This window comes from Cydia strobilella, chromosome 8 (assembly GCF_947568885.1).
Source record: "Cydia strobilella chromosome 8, ilCydStro3.1, whole genome shotgun sequence".
Classification (NCBI taxonomy): domain Eukaryota; kingdom Metazoa; phylum Arthropoda; class Insecta; order Lepidoptera; family Tortricidae; genus Cydia; species Cydia strobilella.
Genome location: NC_086048.1, coordinates 2,766,943 through 2,780,268, shown reverse-complemented (window position 1 = coordinate 2,780,268; position 13,326 = coordinate 2,766,943). Strand labels below are relative to the sequence as shown.

Below are 13,326 nucleotides of genomic sequence, written 5' to 3'. Positions count from 1 at the left end.
AACCTAGATACATAACTAATCCTAGGCTATAAAATAACGCGTATATACATGTTACTTACGAACTAATAACAATCTAGAGCGAATTTGCCTACCTAAACGATAAAATCTTTATTAAGAATACAATCTTAAACTATTCGATTTAAATTAACTTAGAATCATCTACTGTCGTGTTAGAGCGTCGCTAACACCTAGAGTTAGACCAAGAAAAGTGTGCAGCGATTTTGATAGCACACGCAGTGCAAGTGTTATTTATACTTCATAATTCGTATGCTATCAAAATCACTGCAGACTTTTCTTGGTTTAACTAACAATGGCTGAGTGTTTACGTAAAAAAATGTGGTATTTTCTAAACAAGGGACCTTATTGTCGATGGTTATTACGCCATTATAAACGATGCTCCGATATAATTACAATGCCGCGCGACGCTATGCGGCGTAAGCGCCATCGGCAATAAGGTCCCTTTTCATAGAAAATGCCCTAAGTAACATGCTTAAAAGTCACATGAACCAGCCGCTAAAAAGCCACTCCCATACAATCGATGTAAGTCTCTCAAACGGCAATGAAATTTCATGAAACTTGGCGTGACCATTTACATAAAATATAATTATGCCTGTCTAGTTCTCGTTTTCATCGCTAAAACATGTTATACATAGAAAAGGGAACAGGTTGAAGTTTTAAAAGTATTTAGTTGAATGTTCATATCAAATTTCAAAACAATCCTAACCAGTGTACGAGTTTTTGACATGCAGATCCTCCTCCTTTGTGTAAGTCGGGTTATTAAATATTCAGTAGTTTAGTAAAGCCTGGCCAGGAATATAATGATCACGCGCCATGTTGCGAATTTCACTGGAACTATTTTTTTCATACTATACTGAACTGTCACTAAACATGAGAATGAACAGCGCCCTCTTGACAATGATCATATATTACTGGTCAGGCAAACAAACGCATTTTCTAAAATAATTGACTTTTTTGACCTTTCAAGTTCATAACGGTCATAAAAGCTTAATTTTTTTTCATTCAACTCCCAAACTCAGCAAAAGTTTGATAGATAGCACCCGCCGTATTTCAACTCATTCTACATTCACGTCGTCACTGACATTTTTCTGCGCTGAGCACCTTTTTATGATGTGACAACGGCGGTCTATTCAGCCAGTTTGGCTGAAACCACCGGAGCTTGAGCACGCGCGCCGGGAGTTTGAATTCGAATTTCGAACGTCGAACGTTCTATTTTTGAATTAGTGTTTGAAAAGTACTTTGGAATTAGGAAGTATTTTTTTGTTGTTGATGTTGTTTGTTTAGTGATGTGGTTGGAGGTGTTTTTGGATTTTTGTAACTGAAAAACTGTGTTTTCGTGTGTATGAGGTAAGTTTTACAATTCATTAATTAATATAAACTTGACATAATTACCTTATAAAACAGGGGTAAATTTAAATTTTATGTGTACTTTTCTGAACCATCAATAACTTAGTATTTTCATTTGTTTATATACTTAAAAAAAAGGTTTTAAACTTGCATTTTCAAATAATTATTTTAATATAATGTTTAATAATTTATATTAATTACAATTATCCTAGTACCACGTTTGTCCAAATGTAAACTTTATGATTTTAAGTTGATACAGTTTAATACATTTTAAACCTTCGTCCAAAGTAATCATTACAAAACCGATACCACGAGTCATATACAGATCTGATAATTCATACTTCATTGTTTTGTTAAATCGAAAAAGAAAATAAGTCACGACAAAATATTGTTAAACTTTTAAAGTAAAAAGACAATAAATAATTAAGTTTAGGTTTTAATTATTTAAAAATGTTTTCACAAAACCACTTTTACTTATTCCAGTGTTTTCAATTTGTACATATTATGTCACTAGCTTCTGCCCGCTGCCCGCGTCATTTTTCTGCGTGGAATGATGATGATTGATAAAAACTATCCTATGTCCTCAATTACACCAATTTCTAACGGAAATAAGTAAGTACATGAGTTAAATAATACTCGATAACATGATACGAGATTAATACCTAATTATACGAGAACAATGGAATCAATTATCAATTATTTGCGCTCACTCCTGCCAAGGAAGAACCTTTTTTTTGTACGTCACATTATTTATTAATTAAGGTTCAAAGAGATCGGTTTCCAGCCCGGAAAATCTTATCTAAAAATCTGTTGAAGTGGTCTATCATTGACCGTTTCAAATATCGCCGTCGTATATTTTTTTCTTAAAAAAAGGCAAAAGCATTTATTAAGCTGTTGTTTTACGATTATTATTTTTAGGGTTCCGTACCCAAATGGTAAAAATGGGACCCTATTACTAAGACTACGCTGTCCGTCTGTCCGTCTGTCCGTCTGTCCGTCTGTCCGTCTGTCCGTCTGTCCGTCTGTCCGTCTGTCCGTCTGTACGTCTGTCCGTCTGTCCGTCTGTCCGTCTGTCCGTTTGTCCGTCTGTCCATCTGTCCGTCTGTCCGTCTGTCCGTCTGTCCGTCTGTCCGTCTGTCCGTCTGTCCGTCTGTCCGTCTGTCCGTCTGTCCGTCTGTCCGTCTGTCCGTCTGTCTGTCACCAGGCTGTATCTCATGAACCGTGATAGCTAGAAAGTTGAAATTTTCACAGATGACGTATTTCTGTTGCCGCTATAACAACAAATACTAAAAAGTACGGAACCCTCGGTGCGCGAGTCCGACTCGCACTTGGCCGGTTTTTTTCATATTTTTGGTCTCATAGTTCAAAAGTAGAGGGGACACACATTTTTTCTCTTTCGGAGCGACTATTTCCGAAAGCATTTACTGTTTAAAAAAATGATTTATGAAGACCCTTATTCGTTTTGAAAGATCTATCCAACGATATCCTACACCATTGAATTAAAGAAAAAAAAAAACACAAAAAACAGTTTTTTTTCCCAATTTTTTTTTAATACTTTTTATTTTACCGTTCTGTTGCCATGCATCTCTATGTATCCATGCCAAACTGCAGCTTTCTAGCACTAACGGTTACGGAGCAATGCCGCGGACAGACAGACAGACAGACGGACACGACGAAACTACAAGGGTTCCTAGTTGACTACGGAACCCTAAGAAACATGGGCCTTCTTTGACGCAGGTACCTCATTTCATACTACATATAGTAATTTAAAAATAAAATTTAAGGGTCAAATATATAATTTAATTTTCTCTCACCACACATAATGAGTACAGGTAATATATATCTGTCTCTCTATCGCACTAATATGGAAGAGTGATAGCGACAGCGTTTCGTTGTCGTAGAGCAAACGATTTTCATCTTGGCTACGCCCCTTGCTTTCTTGAAGCCTAGGAACACCACTACAAGGATCAGAAGTCAAACTGTAGTCTAAAGGGGCCCACTGATTATCACTCCGCCGGACATGAGCCTGTCAGTTGGAACAAAATTTTGACAGTTCCGAACAACTGACAGGCCGATATCGTCCGGCGGACTGGTAATCAGCCAGCCAGCCAGGGCCCATATGACTCTGAATGTACCTAGTTATTAAGACCTGTACTACAATATGGTTGGAATAAATAAATGACTAAATGAAATCAGGGCCACTTAATAATTATGCATACGATATTAAATATATTCTAGATTTTCTAGAGAACCTGGTCATAATAACCGCCCCAAGCTTTGTCAAAATATTTTTTCCGTTGATCTTTTAATTATTAATAAACTACGATTTTACATTACCAATGTCTCGACTACAAAGGGCTTTAATTTCGTTTAACTAAAAAAAGAATGATGAAGTCTGAACAAAGCTTTAAAGAATTTCTTGGTCGTTTTTCATACTCAGTAATGAACCTCCATCAAAGCAGTATTAACTCCAAGGTTGACGAAAGAAACCCAGCGCTCGGAGGTCGTCTGAGATGAATTTTCTGTTTTGCACCTGGTTAGAGTTTACAAAGCTAATGAGTTGAGTTGCATTAGGTTGGTAAAGTATGCCAAGAACTTTGCATATTATTTATATCTGCATTTTTTAAGCAACAAATTATTCTTTACCTAAAAACGTTACCTCGTTAGGTGAATCTTCGCGTTCGAAGTTAAATATAAAGTGAAAATTTGTAATTTGTATATTTGAATTTTTGAATTTTGGAAGTTTGAGGGAGACGATGGCTGAGATACGCGTCATACTCGTGAACGAGTGCTGTTTGTGGAGACCGGTCTGTTTAAGTTTGCACGGGCTTCATTTTACCTATGTAACTTTACTTTTGAGTGGCATTAACGTGAGGCACTTCATTCGGTTCTTGTCTGTTTGTCTGATTTAATATCTTGTCTTTTTATTAATTATATAATAATTCAAGTCTTGGAGACCCTTTACATCTCTGGATAATTTGATGATCTTTTTTATTATTATATACATTTTATCTCTGACACCTAACATCCTGACTTTTACATCTCTAAACAATTTTAGTACTTCTGTTATTTGTATAGTTTTTATTAGTTTTTTTCTTGTGTAATTTAACATTTATATTTATGTAATTGTTTTTTGTAATTTTGGATTAATTTTATTGTTTGTAAAAATTGACATGTAAAGCCCCTCTGCCCTGAGTGCCCCTGTGGCCTATTTGCTGAATAAATGTTTGATGTTTGATGTTTGCTTGTTCGTCACTCAATTTTACGGCATTGTATTTTTGACTGTATAAGGGCCAGTTGCACCAACCACATTTAACAGATTGACAACGTCACGCAGCAGAGATCTATGAAACTTCCCACACAATAAAATTTAGCGAACGCTTTAACGGTGTCAGACGGTTTGGTGCAACCGACCCTATAGCTATTAGATTCCTTTGCATAATCCGACACTAACTATGGTTGTTTGCTGAATATTCCATTTCCGCAGAGAAACATTATGGAATTATTAAATTATAAACGTTCTCAGCTCAGACGAAATTATTTTTCGTGTCTTGAATATTTCATGAAAGTTTTACTCGTTGTGTGGTAATGGTAAGACACTAAGAGAAACTTTGTTATAAGAAAATACCATTATCTCGGATAGGGGTAATTCTATACTTACCATTTTTCACTTTACTTTATAAACGAAAAAGTTTTCGAACGGTTCGAAGTTTGTTATTTAATTTGTTTATACTGTAACCTTTACTTTAATTAGTATAGTTACTAAAGTTAATGACTTCTTTATAATTAACTTAATTAAGCGGTTTAATGAAGACAGGCAATAACTTTATTATTATTGGTACATATTATTACCCCCTTGAGGGGGGATTTAAATCTTCTCGGGGCAGAGGTGTCGGGTTAGAGCCGGCGTAGCTTTATTTGACGTTCATAAGCGCATTGTAATATGCCTACTTAAATAATAAACTATCTGTATCTTTCTTTCTATATCTTTATTTCTAAATTCAATACTTCTAGTATTGACGTCGACTCTGCAGTATTCTCTAGAGATTATAACAAGATGAGGCAACAAATTTTTATTTTCCACCCTAAGACTGCATTCGAAATCATCGGTCAAATATCATTTCGTCCCGCGAGGACTAAAGGCTAGCTTAGACCCTTTTTTAGGGCTCCGCAGTCCGTAGTCAACCAGAGACCTTTATAGTCTGTCTGTATATAAATAGTAATTTTCCCCTCACTAGCTCGGAAAGCCGTCTATTATCCTTTGAAACAAGCGAGGAAAAACGCATTTTATCCACTAGTGGGGAAAGTAATTTGACCTTGGATGGAGCGTGTTTAAGTAGCTTGACAGATAATAAAACGTAAAACGATCATGATAATGGTTCGTTCGATATTAATTATCATTAAATAAATGGTTTGAGAATCTAATAAAAAATACCAAATTTAGCTTTATTTAATAATTTTAAGTCATAAACCTTAAAATTCCATAAGAAACGTTAGATTTTTTGTAATGATGTTAAATATAATTCGGAACGCACAAGTTGAGTCGATGCAATTTCAAAACGCATCGTTGACATTTCATACGTCAGAACAGAAATGTCAACATTGTCAACAAAAATTTTACTGTTCTTCTCACCGACTCACGTAAAAATCAGAATTTCTAGTGTTTTCTGTTATAATATCGTAAAAAAATTTGTGATTCCAGTGATGAAGATGATCTAACGCCTGTGGATGTTGCACTTTCCTCGCTATAGTGAGGGGAAAAGTTTTGTGTTACACACGGGTGCAAATGTATTTTACTTCTCGTGTGTTGAAACACTCGCTACGCTCAGGATTCTATTTTAGAACCACTCGCTTCGCTCGTGGTTCAACTATAGAATCCTTTCGCTTGCTCATGTTTCAATTCCACACTCGCGGGTAAAATACAACTTTGCACCCTTGTATAACAAATAACTATTGTGCAACAAGATTGGAAAGTTGGTTTTTCTTGCGAATGTTTTTTGAGTCCCGAGAAAGCGAAATACAATAATACAGAATAATACAGCGAAAAAAATGTAATAAAAGTATGAAGTGGCAGTTCATGGCCTTCACTAAATTAAAAAGCTACTTTGTTTCACTCCCTGAGGTGAGGAAAGTCGCACTTTCCTCACTTCAGGGAGTGACGAAAGTAGGCTTGTTCGAGTTGCTGAGGTGAAATATATATATAGCAAACCGTTGACAGCAAAGCAAAGCAAGAAGTAGAAGGAAATAGGTACCTGCAGTTTAACTGACGTCGTACTGTACAGTATTCTTTAGATATTGAAACAAGATGAGGCAGAGAAACGAACCAAGCAGCCATTTATTTGACGTCCAAAGACTTCCATCGGAATCGTAAGTCAAATATCATTTCGTCCCACGAGGACTACATGTGAGCTTCGACTCTTTTCCACTTACAAATACGAACATATGAAAGCCTTTCCAATTTGTAGATAGAGCTTTTTATTTCTTAAAACAAATGAGACAAGAATGACACAACTGGAGCCCTATACTGAATCAGAATCAGTTTTTTTTGTATGGCATAGGTACATACATGTGGTACTCTTAAATACATTTAGATCATTTTTTTTTTATCCACAAATGCGGATACTACTTAATTCAATTTTATGCCCAACCTAAATAATAACACGCTGAATGCATAATTATATTTCTCAAGCTTCATTCTTCAGATATAAAAACCAGGTAGTCCTTTAACCTACTAGGCAACTCATCGCATGTTTAAAGTAGGTAGCAAAAACTTTAACTCAAACAGGTCTATCCCTACTTTTCACCTAGCCTTGATGGAGCGCGCGGCTTGCCGCCATTGCTCATTCTTTATTCTTGCGAGGCAACGAACGCACGTAAAATCATAATTTTGTTTCAAAGTCGTTTAAAATGCCTATACGTAGTGCACTTAGTGCAGTCATTATACGATTTATACGAGAATACGAGATGTAAGCTGTGGGATTATTCGTTTCGTATTCGTTGTGCAATATAAAATATATTTGTTATTAAAATTGTTCATGATCCTGGAGGTTAGTCGAGAACTAACACGAAGGAATAAATCATCCTGGGGGTTGGTCGTGAATCAACACGAAGGAATAAATCATCCTGGGGGTTGGTCGTGAATCAACACGAAGGAAAAAATGATCTTGGGGGTTGGTCGTGAACCAACACGATGGAAAGTTTGTTCGTACTTCGAACACCGATTGCGCCCGGGGGTTGGTCGTGAACCAACCAAAGGTTTAATTAAGATCGGACAGCGCGCAACGAAACAAAGGGCCCTAAATAATCATATTGTGTTGTGTTAAAGAGACGAGGGAGGCTTTCTTTTTATTTGGTTTTAGATGGCCCAACAGAAGAAACTCGAGTAAAATTGCCGAGTGATAATAGATTCTTCAGATCCTGAAGAAAAATCAGATACTTACTTAAGTGTAACTATTTTAACTATTTTTGTAAAAAACTTACACTTTGTGATCTAATACCTTGCATTTACTTAGTACCGCGCGGGCCGTGAGTCCACGACTGTTAACTATAAACCTGGGGGGCGGCCTAGAGTCGTCACGAAGATAGAACTTGCTTGGGGTTGGCCGTGAGTCAACACGATAGCAATGCATAACACAATTTAATAAATCTATAGCGGTTCTCGATCAAAACCACGCACATTTTAAAACACCAAGTTCAAGTTTTTCTATGTGCAATAAAAAAATATCTTTTGAGTTCAAATATACTTTATTCATGTAGGCCTATTTATGTAATCTAAAACCTTACGGGTTTTATTTTGAAAAACATTCAAAGTCTACCCTCGAATTAAAAATATTTCTTTTAAATTTTTTCACCAGCGCTCCGCGGTTTAGTTTTGATTTGTGCGTGTCAGAGACACGTCGGTCTAGCTGCCGAAATGTTCGGCACAAGACTACATTGCCTTTTAAAATAAATCCTTACATATAAAATATATTTGGATTTTTAATATCCAATTATATGTGACAGAATAAATCTTACTCACACCTAACCCATAGTACGGTACTTTTATCCGCCCAGAGGTTGAATTTGAATAAACACGAGACTACCTCGTAAATTTATAATTGAAACAATACAATAGTACCTATATTGGTTTTATATTACCCACATAAGTATAACTTGTCTCTAAAAGTGGGAATTGCTAAATAGGTGTACCTTCATCACGTCACGTGATGTGAATCTGATCGAAATTCCTAAACTTACGCTGGATAAAATCTCTTTTACCACAAATGAAATGGAATAAACTAAGTGGTAATACCCTGCACAATGCATATATTTTGGTGACGATTTTTGAATGTTTATATATGCATATAACCATACAAATTATCGGGATACGTACGCCAATATTGTTATGGGATACATAAAAATATAAATATATTTATAATACCGTGATTGCTTAAAGTCATAGGCGATGTCAGTACCTAAGTACCTTGTGTCTGTTTAAAAATATGATTTTACTTTTTTAAGTGATATTGAATAATTAAATAATTTGAATAATCCAATTGTAACAAAGACACCTAACTGAATTGAATTACAGGAAAATGGGTTTATTCATCATTATCTATCTAATAAACCCAATGAAACAATTTGTGAGTACTGAATATGAAAGAAAATAACTTTATTTTGCATGAAATATGGTACAAAAGGTGGTCAGACAATATTATACATAAGTAACACATATTTCACCAGCATCTGGCATGCAAAAAACTAAACTTACAACTGAAGCTAAGAAACAAACGCAAACACGTTTTACGCTTATTTCTTCATAAATACAAGTTCATGCCGAAGCCTGACAAAGTGACCATTAGAGTACCATCTAACTGAGTTAATGATAAAGCGGTTTCGGTACAATTTGGCTAAATACACGCACGAATATATTTGTTCGCATCTCTCACAGATATTTAATATTTTTTTTTATGGTCGTAAATAATGGGTAACTAGGTAAATACCTATTAACCTGTATCAAAACTGCAAAACGATTACCTTCCGATTATCTTTTAAAGGATCACCCTCAGATTATGCACATGAAAATATAAATACATAATTAAGAAGCTAATAGAAACCGTAAAAATCAATAAATGACGAATGCACCTATGGTTCAACTCTCATGTGTCGGTCGCGATACTCTTTCAGCCATCATCAATACGATGGTACCATGCAATACGTTTTGCCAAGTTTAAAATATATGTACCTTGATATTATAAGTTTAGTAACTGTAGTTGGTGGGGACCCACCACTTGCAATACAGGCACATTCATGACACAAGTCATGGATTAAAATATTAAGATGAATCCACTTAATATAATATTTGTTTTCTGAACTCTCAATACAACCATAGTAGCAATACAGCAAAGGCAATTTTTTTATTTTTATTATTTCGGCTTTAATGTTTACATTTTATAAATATACAACATTACGTCGCACAGTCTTTCTTTCCTTGCAGAGCGAATACTTGAATGGAGGGCATAAGTTTTTAGATTTGATGCTTAATATCTGAATTTCTGTTGATTGATATTCATTTCATTTCATTGATTGCGTGGTTGATTGCTGTGCTGTCCCGTTCGCGCTGCGAGAATAGAAGCCGCTACACCAATATTTGTGAAAATATGGTCAATCGCGCCTTGCGGTCAATAATAGTAATTTATATAAAATAAAAAAGGTTCATATCATTTATATATTCTATTTAAAGGTACTCGTCACATGCAGCCATTTATAAATGTATACTAAATTAATTCCTAATGATGTTTGTTAAACGCTGATTTTACCTACTCAGGTTTAACTGGATATTATTATGCATTTTAATAGCTCGAATATATGTACATTAGGTACGTTTATATAATTAAATGATAAATAAATATTCTGTTACCATTAATGGACCTTGGCCCATTCATTATATGTAATATGAGCGCAATAATAAACATTTGAGTTTGAGTAAATTACAATCTTATTTGAAAGATTACTTCGAAAGCTGAGTAGACTGCTAGTCTTATAAATTATTTTTGTTTAGAATACCTTTGGTGATGCCACACATATGACATGCTTTATGCTTAATAACTGAACAGAAAGCATAATTTATGCACGTTCATATATTTTTTAGATTTCAGGAATGTGGTGGATTTTTTAATTTGATAAAAATCAAAATATAATTCTTCTTGGGTAAATCAAAGGACTTAAAAACGACGTTAGACATGTTTCGAGCAAATACATGTTTTTTGTTAAGTTGAAGCTCTCGGAAACGCGCTAGGCCGCGTGAGTCTTTGTCCATTGCACGTCGTGTCACTATTCGTTGATCAGGAGCTGCTGTAAGCCGATTTGCGCGTGCACACGCCTAATAACTGAATTTTCTCATTGTCGTCGTCTGCTCAGAGATCATCGTAAACAGGATGAGTCGTCGTTAGACAAACATCACACGGCCTACGCGTCATAAGCGTCGAGACGCGGGGAAAGACATCACAGCCACAGCGTATCCCACCCGGTATGGAGGTAACGCTGGGTTGTATCGTTAGACTAAATTACGTCTTATCTTCGTAGATAATTACACTTAGACGAGCCTGAATCTTGTCATCAATAGTGTACTGTTCTGAGCCTTCAAAAATTCCGTATCGCGGACAAGCACTGCTAGTGAATTTTAATACATTTCACAAAAGGACATATGTCTTATGAGTTTACTCGTATTAAACTTTTTCAAATCGAATTAAACTTAATGCAAAGTTGACCACAAATTGTATGGAATCTTAGTCAATTAGGTTTTATGAAGAACAAATTAGATTTTGTTTAAATATCCTAATACGTAAAAGTATATATATATATATACAACCTGGCTATACCTAATATATGTATACCTTTTTGAACCTGCATTGCTAAACTTTCCCGTGCCTCTTAACAATGCCTTATATAACTCAATTGGAACAGTAAACTTGTGTATAACATACACATATGTACATGGTAGATAATTATTCCTACAAATATGTTTTCAGAAATAAATATGCTATGATAATATTGATAATGGGAAAGAATGCAGCAAAACTTTCAACTCTTAACATCTACCTGGTTTTTATATCTGAAGAATGAAGCTTGAGAAATATAATACATGATCAAACGAACTTCAAAGTGAAGTTCGATCAGTATTATATGAGTAAGCTTCATTCGAAGATATAACTACCCTCCCTCCCCTATACCCGGAAATAAAGTTTTGCTTTAGAAAGTAAAGTCTCTAAAAATAATGAGCAATGGCGGCAAGCCGCGCGCTCCATCAAGGCTAGGTGAAAAGTAGGGATAGACCTGTTTGAGTTAAAGTTTTTGCTACCTACTTTAAACATGCGATGAGTTGCCTAGTAGGTTAAAGGACTACCTGGTTTTTATATCTTCGAATGAAGCTTACTCATATAATACTGATCGAACTTCACTTTGAAGTTCGTTTGATCATGTATTATTTTGACATTATATTTTTACAAATATCATAATCAAACTTGCAAAACAATAAAAATAAATTATTTAAAAACATTATATTAGAGTATGGTAAGTATAACGTCGGAATGTATTCAATATACGCGATATAATCCGTTTTCATAGTTTTATTTCATGAGTAACTATCGCGGTAACCAAAGATCATTCGACAATTACCAAGAGCCTATTTCAAAAGCGTTGACAAAAATAAAATGATCAAATATTCGTCAGATTTACATAGTTTTTTAACCGACTTCAAGATTTCATAAGGAGGAGGTTCTCAATTCGGTTGTATGTTTTTTTTTAAATGTTTGTTACTCCATAACTCCGTCATATCTAGACCAATTTTGAAAATTCTTTTTTTGATTGTATGTATATACATACAGATTGGTCCCGTTTTTGTCAAAACGCTGTTCTGATGATGGGATCCATGAGGAATCGAGGGAACTCCTCAAATGTTAAAGGCATACATATAGTGATTTTAGTATTTTCAAATTAATTTTAAACAAGCAGAAACGTCTGCGATCGATGCTATCTGGATCCAGAGGCCGTGAGTTCAAGTCTCACCCAAGGCAGTAATTTTTCCACTTTTAAATTTATTTTAGTATTTTCGTCAACAAATCAAGCATTTACATTTGAAAAAGTGACATTTGATGAAGTGGAACTGCTGATGATGATCAGAACGGAACTCTTCAATGACGCATAGTTCACGTTTTGCGATTTGTCCTCTTCGTTATGTTTGTTAAGCAAGTTAGGTTGTCAAGACACATTTTTGTCAAGCTCGAGTTCTGATGATGGGATCTATGAGGAATCGAGGGAACTCCTCAAATGTGAAAGGCATACATATAGTGATTTTTGTATTTTCATCAACAAATCCAGCATTTCCATTTAAAAAAGTGACATTTGATGAAGTGGAGCTGCTGATGATGATCACAATGGAACTCTTTAACGACACATAGTTCACGTTTGGCGATTTATTCTCTTCGTTATGGACCCAGACCCAAACTTGGACCTGGACTTTTTTTCAACTGCGATCCTCACAGAACCGAACTGCTATCAGAAAAGTGGGTTAGGTTAGGTTAGAACTGTGACCCTTACAGAAACGAAATGCTATCAGAACATTGGGTTAGGTTAGGTTAGAACTGTGACCTTGTAGAAACGAAATGCTACTAGAAAAGTGGGTGGTTTTATCTTCTTTTAATTAGGCAAAAGCATGCATGTCTTTTTCATTTCATTGTCTGGAGTGCACCATCAACAATAAGTAACATTTCAACGGCATCCCCAATTGAAGTATTTTTTTTTATTAAATTCCCCACGGAAACTTGATCCCTAACTTCAAACCTCTTTATTTAATTGCCCATCTTCGCCAAACGAGGTACCTACTTAATGGGTGATTTACCCTGGTTTGAGAAATTGTAGCCAACTTTTGAGAGCAACTTTCTTAAAACATTCTAATTAACATCTGAGTTGAAAGATTTATTT

The 13,326-nt window shown here is 35.2% G+C and overlaps 1 protein-coding gene across 1 annotated transcript in view; it reads left to right on the top strand.

The window, feature by feature from the left end:
* The first annotated feature begins 1,146 nt into the window (after nucleotides 1-1,146).
* The window catches only part of LOC134743474 (uncharacterized), a 78,288-nt gene continuing 66,108 nt past the window's right edge, over nucleotides 1,147-13,326 (top strand). Inside the window, exon 1 of the mRNA XM_063676920.1 lies at nucleotides 1,147-1,365. The gene's annotated coding sequence lies outside the window, so the exon portion shown is untranslated. The remainder of the gene's footprint in view (nucleotides 1,366-13,326) is intronic.